The 6751-nt window shown below is 47.4% G+C and overlaps 2 pseudogenes; both read left to right on the top strand.

Annotated features, from left to right (window-relative positions):
- Window positions 1-2327: 2327 nt before the first annotated feature.
- On the top strand, window positions 2328-4272 carry LOC109942970 (uncharacterized; annotated as a pseudogene).
- A 33-nt stretch (window positions 4273-4305) lies between these two features.
- Window positions 4306-4891, top strand: LOC109942890 (probable tRNA-splicing endonuclease subunit Sen2; annotated as a pseudogene).
- The last annotated feature ends 1860 nt before the right edge of the window (window positions 4892-6751 follow it).

Genomic DNA, 6751 nt, shown 5'->3' with positions numbered 1-6751 from the left:
GAGTCTAAGGGAGTGGAGACGAAGAGTACAAATAAATTTAAACAAAAATTACGTGGAAAACATGGTAGCTCATGTTAAATTTATAACTAAAAAATTTCACGCCATAAATTCATGATTTCTACAGATGCAACAGTCGCAAGGGCTCGAGCCTCGAGGAACTGAAGGAGAGAGTCAAAGAGTCGGGAGCTCACATTAGCAGGTCAAGTTCTCGCCGAGGTCGAATGCGAAGTGTACGTCACGGTCATCCTTCCTCCATGGGGCAACTTGCCACCCTTGCTCTATTGATACGCATATTATGATGCCAAATATGCATCAAAGCTATATCCGATCCAACAGAATACTTTTAGAAAGTTATACCTTTTGGGGAGCAGTATGGCATTCTAATAGCTCCTTGTAGGTCCTCTATAACTTTTCATTGTTTGCATTGACCTTAGTTAGCTCAGCTTTCAATTCTCCAAGCTTTATCTATTATTATGTAGTGTTAAAATAGCAACCCAAGATTTATTGTGCATGATCAAGGAGCATCCCATTGACTAGCGTACCTTCAAGTCATCAAAATACAGTAGTCATAGAGAATCACTTTTAGACATATATTATCTTCTCTCAGACATTCACTTCCCATAAAGAATCATAAGAAGCATTTGTTCTACCAAACATGCCCCAATTGTGTAATCTGGATTCCTACAGTAAACTAAAATACTAATGATAACGCAGTACCAATTAATGTTTTTTCTAAGAAAGGAAGAGAGCTAAAAAAACTAAACTATTCACACATGCAAGTGAGCTAAGATTAATCAAAATTGCAATTCCATGACATAATACAAACGGTATGGGATCAATTGAAATACATGAAACTTAATAAGTTTCCAAACACCAACCAAAATTTCAACAACCATGTTGCCCTATAGTTACCAATGTACAGAGGAAACATAGAGGCATTACAAACAACAAGATGACTAAAAGCAGCATGCAGATGATCAAACCTCTGAAAAGTCTTGACATGCCAAGAAAGATTTTCCATTGCTCCACTTTGTCCTACTGCAGTGCATCGCCATCCTAGGTTACAACAAATTCAAATTCATCCATGCTAGAAGAAGAACACACGGTGCACCAACTCAACATGAGGAGGCACATCCGATGTGCCCCCTGCACTTGTGGCAGAACAGGCGTGATCGTCTCCTAAGGGCTTGTTCGGCTACAGCAATTCAGAAGGGTTAATCTCCTCCAATTACCTTCTGAATTGGTGTAACTGAACATGTAAAGAGGCCCTAGGACCAGGTGGAGCGGAAGTAGGACATACCAGTGACCTCATCGGTGAGCGTGAATCGGCTCTCGTCGATCGTGACAAAGGCGATGATGCCCTCCCTGGTCTGCTTGCGATACTTGGACCTGATGATCTCTGTGTCCCGTGCTGAGGAGCTCAAGTTCAGCATGTTGCTGCATCACCCACAGTTGCCATCAACAGCGGGTACGTGTGAGTGACATGTCACCCGTCAGGAAAACCACATGGCCACTGACCTCACACTTGTGCTCGTCGACGGCGAAGCGGTCGAGCCCGTCGGATTCGGCGTTGTTGGCAACGACAATGTTCTTCTTCACGCCGTCGAGGACATGACCGTCCATGTTTGCTCTGATCGCGATGGACGCGAATGCAAGGAGGACCAGTAGGAGAAGAGAAAGGGAGAGCGGAGGTGGGTTGCATCGCGACAATTCGCATGCTCTAGTCTGGTGAAAGGGTAGCAACTCCCGATGGTTGGGGAGTGCCCGTGCGGTCGCGGCGGCAATGGGCGATGGGGAGAGAAGGAAGGAGGGGTTGAGAGTGGAGACCAGGTGGAGGCGTGGATTGCGGTGATGAGGAGTAAATGTGCGTCTCGTTAGGTTTAGTACCAGAGGCTTTATGCAGAACTGCGAGTTGATTTTGGAGAGATAGAGGGGTTTCTCATAAAAATGTGACGCAAGACGATCATCCGTTGAAACTGTTGCTTTATCTCTACTATCTATTAAGATGGTAATGTAGACCGCCCCCGCCTCCGTCCTCCCTCGTCGCGAGAGCCACCTCCCCGCACAAGCCGCGCCATGCGTCCTACCCAACGCTGTCGCTCCGCAAACAACCTCTGCGCCAGTCATCGTCCACACTCGACCGCCTGGATAAGGATGCGAAGTCCAAATCCTCATCCGACTAGTTCCCTCAAACCACGTCCTCTGCGACAAGCGCGCCCTATGCGACGGTGTTCCCTCGGCTACCTCTACCTCCTGGACATGCCACCCTCCTCCCAACCTCCTTCGCCTCAACCCTAACCCCGCACCTTCGAACCCATTGTTGCTCCCCTCTCTCCCCATCTCTAATCCGCTCCTAACTTCCGCCTTGTTTGCTGCAAGGAGGCGTGCGCGACCTCCAGTTCCAATCTGAGCGACTTTGGTGGCATGGACTTCCTATTCACCATCGTCGGCTTCCTCACCGCGTGCTCGGTGGACAGGAGAGGAGAGAAGAATCCTCAGAGGTGAGCTGACTATTCATTATGCTGATAGTGTTTCTATTAATTCCAATGTCATTCAGTTGGATGCAATTCCAACTAGGGTTAAGCTTGCGAATTGTGAGTTGGATTTGAGGTTCTGTTCTGCTACATGTGTATGTGTCTATATTTTTTCTTCCCCTACAGCTTGCCCCTTTTGATCCGACCTACAAGAATAAACGAAGAAAATTGTCATCCAAAAACCTTCTGATGAAGTGGACAGGCTTGCAGAGAAGACAAACACTGGTAGTCGTAGAACCTAGTGAAACTAATTTCACTAGAATAAAGAAGAAAAAGAAGAAGTTCGTATGACAGATACACTCCTTAGTGTTAGGCTGGACAAGTTTAAGAATAAAAAAATGGATTAGTGCTAGACTGGATGAGTTTAAGAATAAAAAAATGAATTTAGGCTTTACATTTAGTCACTGCGCAGGCTTAAGAAGCGGCCATTGAATTAAGGATTTACGTTTGTTCATTTTGCAAAAATTCAGGTGGATCTTGATTCAACTCTTAATGAGCTTGGAGATGGGGAGGACACTCAAGGTGCATTTCATTTGTCTGATTTAATCCTTGCTCTTGTCCCATCAAGAACCTATTGTTCCTCCTATGTTTTTCATGTCTTTGATCTTAAATGACCCATGATCCACTTGTATCAAGTCACCAGATTCATCGCTCATGTTCTCCTTTTTTAAAATGTTATTTTGATTCCCAAAGTTTTGGACTAAATTCCATACCAAGTGCTCAAAGAATCTAAAAGTCTGCCATTAGGGAAAAAATGAAGAAAAGGAACTTGACTTTGTTTCTATTAGATCAGACTCAGTTCACCTGCGAAAGGGCATCTAACCGAGTTGGTTATGTGGTCTGAGTAGTACTCCTTAGGTCCTGGGTTCGACTCCCCCAGCCCTGGTCGCGGCCATTCTCACATGGGCTACGGTGACGCTGTGTATGGGTGGGACAGAGGTTCAGTGATTTTCTCGACCTACGTGAGAAGATATTTTTCTTAATATAATATCGTGGGGGTAGTCTTACCCCTGCAGGTCGAGTTTTTTAGGCACAGTTCATCTGATATTGCATTCTATTTTGTTGTCTCACTATGTTCTATGCTTGAGTAAGAGGATTGTTTGCAATAATACCATATCCCTTGTACCTAGATTCAGATTGTGATTTTTTTTGTTCTTTGGTATTTCTGATGTTGCTGCCATAGCCATACATGATACGTCATGTGTGCTCACTAGAACTTTTTTGTGCCATGTGTTGAAGCAATTCTAAGGTCATGTGTCCTCGCTAGAACTTTTTTTTGCTCGACGTAGAACACCAGTCGGTCATTGCACAGATTATCAGGAAGGGTGGTGGGAAGTGTTCCGCTTGCCACCAATACTCATCTCTCACCTCTCTATCACATGAACCAACATATTTCTACAATGTGGACATTCCCCTCGAGTCATCAAAGGTATAATCTATTTTTATCTGGATCACTGCACCAATTGAATCAAATCACAGTTCTGAGAACTCTTTTCCCATTGAGTAAAAAGAAAGAGTTATATGAGCTTCCTTCTCTAACTTGGTACATGCACCCTTCATGATGAGTGAGCTCATGCATGTCATTCGTTGTACTGTAGGTATGCCAACTTGCCAAGTTGGTTTTGATATTTATCTGATTTTTCTATATGTTGATGGATCCCTATATCTTACATTCTTACATTTTTTTAATGTTGATATTTAGGATCTAAAGAAAAGGAGAAAGAACTCCATGCTCTGAAGTTCCTCACGGTTGAGTCAGAACAAGGCGTGGATGGGTGCGACGGAGCTATCAGATCTCTTGTCCTCCAGCTTAGAGAAATTCATGGAGATGTACAGGTTGTATCAACACCTCAGGCTGAAGAACTGGTTTGTAAGGTCGGGACTGCAATACGGGGCATACTTTGTTGCTCACTGTCATCGTCCGACACTTGTGCACTCATAGTTTGTGGAGGTTGTGGCTCCAGAAGGGAAAGCATTCGACACCAGGTGCACCCGCATGAAGTTCTGGTCTGAACTATTATGTGCGCTTTGGGACTCTTCAAGTGTGGCCAAGATGTTACTTCTTACCATCAGCACCAAGAGCTACGAGCTAGGATCCTTGGATTGTTTGGAGCAGATGATTATTCATGAGATGACGATCACGAGATGGATACCACAGTCGTGTCGTGAGCAACAAGACAAACCATGTAAAGAAGAAACCAACAGGGATAGGCAAAGACAAAAATCCTGCAGAGAAGTATTGAGCAACGAATAACAGAGCATACAAGTGTGGGGGTGGTGTAGTGTTTAGCTATTGGGATGTAGTGCAGAGTTTTACAATTATTTCTAGCTTACTTATCTACAAGCTGAAATCTTAACTAAAGAGCTTCCTATTTCTATATACTCATGTTGATGAACGTGAATAATGCAATTCTATGGTACCGATTTGTTGTGATTCTCATTGACTTTTCTACATATCTTTGATAACATCATCCTGTGTAATGCCTACTACTATATCTGGTAATTTATTGTGTGATCCTTTCATATACCACTCTCAAGGTACTTCTCATACAAGCTAGCTTCACGGTCATAGTTCATTGATAAAATGGCCGAGCTTCGTGTCCCATAGAGCCCCTTCACAAAATCAGAATTGTCGGTACCCTGAAACAGGGGTACCTCTTACTACAGTATGAAGACGCGGTGCCCGCGTGGCTATCTCTAGTCGCGTGGTGAACAGCACCCGACCCCACCACGTGGACGGCTCTAGGGCCGCCGTGTGGCCAGAGAAGACAATATCCTCCAAGGTATCAACAGTGGGTCCGGACCCCCATGGGAAAGTGCCGGACCCCTGTATATGCAGACCAAACCTCCACGGGTGCAGACCGGACCCCCGACTGGGGTCCGAACCCCTCTGCGTGGGGTTTGGGCCACTCATGGCGGGGTCCTGGGATCCTAGGACAAAGAATACCCAGGCCTTAATCAAGGCCAAGAGGGGGTCCGGAGCTGACACGTGTCCGGACCATACCACGTACGCCTCTACTCCCCGTTCAGGCGGAGCCCCGATGCTGCCATGTGGCCTACTGCCCGTGACATAAGCCAGCGGGCGGAGCCTGACGTAAGGCCTCTGGGCCGCGCGGCCGTCGCATTTATTGCGGATAAGGCACGCCGCCTGTCCATTCCACTGGCAGGCGATGTGCCGCCTCAGCATTTAATGTGCCCTGTCCATTCCATTGGCAGGCGATGTGCCGCCTCAACATTTAATGTGCCCTGTCCACTCCACTGACGGACGGCGACCAGGCCACCTTAGAGGCGGCGTGCCTGTCCATTCCGTTGGCAGGCAGTACGCCCGTGCTGCGGCGTACACCGTGTTCATCATGACTCGCGCGTCATCGAGGAAGCGGCCGCGAGATATTAATACTATATGCACTACGGACATTATGGCGCTCGGAGATCTTCTAGGCGACACTGGCATTGGATACTTCTATATGTATTCCCTCCATTTTGCTCCTGGGCCCACATGTCGGGGCTCAGCATCCTTGTATGTGCCCCCCTTGAGCTATAAAAGGGAGGGCACACGGCGTTACAAGGCAAGCTCACTCAGACCCAATGGACACGCTCACACTCACTCAAACTCGCAAGTTCATACAAGCTCTCAAGCTCAATACAACACACAGTGGAGTAGGGTATTACGCTCCAGCGGCTCGAACCACTCTAAACCATTATGTGTTCTTGTGTTCATCGTCCATCTAGCTAGCAGGCAAAATGCTTAGGCCCCTCCTCATCTTAGGATTTAGGGCGGGTGCATTTCGCCACCCGTCCGGAGAATTTCCTCTCTGATATTTGGCGCGCCAGGTAGGGGGCCTAGGCTTTAGGTTTTTGCTTGTTTCTCTGCTCGACGCCATGGTTCACATTGTCGAGCACCATGATCTCATGCCCGAGGACTTCATGCTAGAGGAGGAAGCTGCCTCCTCCACACCGCGGGCCACCAATCTCCCTGCACCTGGTGCAGCCGCTGCTATGCACTCTGCGCGGCAGCACACTCCTGCGCAGATGTCTAGGGCGTCTAGGGCTGCGTCTAGGGCGCTGTCAGCGGCCAGAGAGTTGCTGCGCCACCCCCAAGCTCCACGGTCTCGCCGGGGGCCATGAAGCAGTGGCGCGATGACGTCGACCGCCTACTCGGCATGGCACACTCTGGCTTAGCTAGGCCCAGGCCTCGGTCGTCTCGGCGCCAACATGAG

Source organism: Zea mays, chromosome 10, assembly GCF_902167145.1.
Source record: "Zea mays cultivar B73 chromosome 10, Zm-B73-REFERENCE-NAM-5.0, whole genome shotgun sequence".
Taxonomy (NCBI): Eukaryota; Viridiplantae; Streptophyta; class Magnoliopsida; order Poales; family Poaceae; genus Zea; species Zea mays.
The sequence above is the reverse complement of the archived record's forward strand: the minus strand, read 5'-3'. Positions and strand labels throughout refer to the sequence as shown.